The sequence below is a fragment of the Carlito syrichta genome, unplaced genomic scaffold, assembly GCF_000164805.1.
Source record: "Carlito syrichta isolate Samal-C Ts95f unplaced genomic scaffold, Tarsius_syrichta-2.0.1 Scaffold309265, whole genome shotgun sequence".
NCBI lineage: Eukaryota > Metazoa > Chordata > Mammalia > Primates > Tarsiidae > Carlito > Carlito syrichta.
Window position 1 is genome coordinate 232,210 of NW_007253361.1, and position 3,116 is coordinate 235,325.

The following is a 3,116-nucleotide window of genomic DNA, read 5'->3' on the forward strand; positions in this document are numbered from 1 at the left end:
AGCAGTGCTGTTTTCAGTTGGAAAGATATAGTTTATTTACTATGTATGAGTAAGTGTTATTTACCCAAGGTCATCAAAATTTTAAAATAAAGACTACAACATAAGATATATAAATAGAAAAAAAATTAGAAAGAGAATATTAAAATCACTAAGGTTTATTTTATGAGTTTTTATTATAATCCTTACTGTTTAATTCATTGCTCAATCAGCTTTTCCTGCTGATCAAAATAATTTGTCTTGATATTACAGTTAATCCATTCATCAGTGTCTAGAGACAGAGCTAGAGTGGTAACTCTCATGCATTTACTTTGTTTCCGGGAAAAGAACATTTCATATGGCTGCAGAAACCTGGCCAGGCTTCAGATACCGACTCCTCAGTTTTGACATAACTGCCTTCACTTCTTTGTTCCTTAGTGTGTAGATAACTGGGTTTAAAATGGGAGTGAAGATGGTATAGAACACAGCAAGGACTTTGTCAATTGAATAACTGCTGAAGGGCCACACAGATGAAAATACATGGTCCAAAAAATATTGTGACCACAGTAATGTGAGCAGTTAATGTGGAGCGAGCCTTTGCCATGCTAGCAGAGGACCTATTTCTAACTGTAATAAGTATTACAGTGTAGGAGATAACCAAGAGAAGGAAAGAACTCATAGAGAGAAAACCACTGTCTGCAACTATTAGTAGGCTCACAATGTAAGTGTCTATACAGGCTAACTTGGTCACTAGAGAAGGTCACAGAAAAAACTATCTACCTGATTTGGACCACAGAAAGGCAGGTTAACAGTAAATGCCAACTGGCTAGTAGTATGGATGAAGCCCACACACCAAGAGATGAGAACGAGAACAACACATACACGACGGCTCATGATGGTCATGTAGTGGGGAGGTCTGCAGATAGCAACGTAACGGTCATAGGCCATAGATACTGGGAGCACCATTTCACTGCCAGTGAAGAGGTGAACAAAGAAAATCTGGGCCAGGCAGGCATCAAAAGAAATAGTCTTGTGTCCAATCAGAAAGTCTGCAATCATTTTGGGGGTAGCAAAAGAGGCAACACATACATCTATAAACAAGAGGTTTGCAAGTAGAAAGTACATGGGGGTATGAAGGCGGGAATCTGAGATTACAGTGAGAATGATGAGAAAGTTTCCCAGTAGAATTGCTAGATAAAGTAGTGAAAATATAAGAAATAAGAAAGGTTGGAACTCCTTTGAACTAGAGAGTCCCAGCAACACAAATTCTGTCACCCGAGAATGATTTGTCTCATTCATTGATTTTGGAAGGGACTCATCTTCAGTTACCTGAATAGGAAAGAAACAGATCAGTTAATGAAATAATTATGAGTTTGATTTCCCAATTGCACTTTAACTTTTCAGGATTCTAATTCCTATTCATATTTATGGGTCTGGGTTTTCATGAATTATTAAAAATGTTATAGACAGTACAGCTCTGCTAATAATGGAAGGAGGGGTTAGAGGGGATAGTTGTCATGGATTGGAATATCCTACTACATGAATTTAAAAAACAAAATCAATAGTTTAAAAATGAAATTGAACGTCTGAAAAGGTCTTTTTTTTGACATTACAGAAATTCAGTGTGAGAATCTATAGAGACAAAAATCTAAATCAATTTTTCTAAAGTAAATGATATAAAAATTTAACAACTTTCACAGAGGAATATAATTTCAAAAAGCTAATGATGGACTAAAATGTTAGACACAAAAGAGAACGGATTGTATTGTCTACTTAAATAAAGTTCAAAAATAGGCAAAACTAATCTAAAATGTAAAAAAGACCAATAGTGATTATTCTTAAGTGGGAATAGATACAGGAAGCAGTTATGGGAGGAGCTTCTGAAGTGCTGGTAATATTGTTTCTTGGTGTGATTGATAGTTACTTGACAGCAATGACTTTATGAAAACTTATCAAAATGTGCACTTCATTTTTTTGCACTTTTGTGTCAATAAATTATTTATTTATAAAAATTAACACAGGATAGAAAGAGACATTAAGTTTGCAGAAGAAAACTCATAGTAGGAATAATTGCCTTGAGTGATTAGATCTTATTTCTTCTCTCCAGTTACAAATTATATAAACTAAAATACAAAACTCCAGCAAAACTGAAAAAACTTTATGACAGAATATAGCACATTGGTTTCTTTCAATTAATCCCTGAAGATACTAGGCTTCTTTAAACTCAGCCACTGATGTTAATACAAAAGACATTTTATTGAGCTATGATGATGATTTTATTTAATTTGGTGAGGCTTTAAAAATTATAGTTATTTAGGAGAAGAGTATTTCTAGTAAGGAATTCAGACAGTGAGACAAAGTTTTATTTTCTATTCAGTTATCCTGTTTTATTATCCAAATTTTCTCCCTTTGATGTTATTTTGACTTATATAAGCTATCTAGAATTTAGAAAAGTTGCATGGTAAATAAGAAGAATAAAAAGTGAATTGTAAATGAGCATTAGATTATCTGATCTTAAAGAATCTTTCTCAACATCTAAATTAGATCTTGGAAGAGGGTGTTCTTTATTTTACTGATTTCTAACCACTTATAATTTTTGATATAAATGTCTTCTTAGATCATAACTGCAAATTGTCTATTTCTCCCTTGAGCTAGACCGATTTATATGTAGGGATAAAGCAGGTGATAAATAATTTTAACTTCTAGAAACCAAATTTTAGAAACTCACCCCCATCCCATATTTCAAATCAACTCTCCAAAAAAAAACCCATCAAAGAACTCATTTGTATACAGTAGTTTTCCCTTATCTTCAGGGGATATGTTCCAATACCTCTAGTGAATACCTAAAACCAGTTGGTACTAAACCCTGTATAAGCTATATATTTTTATATATTGATATATACCCATGATAAAATTTAAGTTACAAATTAGGTGAGAAGTTAACAATAATTATTAATAATAAAATAGAACAATAATAACAATAAGTTGCAATACATTTATGTGACTGTGATCTCTATAACTCTCATGCGTGCGCTTTCTGTCTCTCAAAATATGCTAATATTTTCAGACCATGATTGACTTCAGGTAAACAGAATTGCAGGAAGCAAAACCACGGATGAAAAGGCACTCCTGTATTATCA

The 3,116-nt window shown here is 33.2% G+C and overlaps 1 pseudogene; it reads right to left on the reverse strand.

Annotated features, from left to right (window-relative positions):
• Positions 1–303: 303 nt before the first annotated feature.
• LOC103269448 lies at positions 304–1,339 on the reverse strand (annotated as a pseudogene).
• Between the last annotated feature and the right edge of the window lie 1,777 nt (positions 1,340–3,116).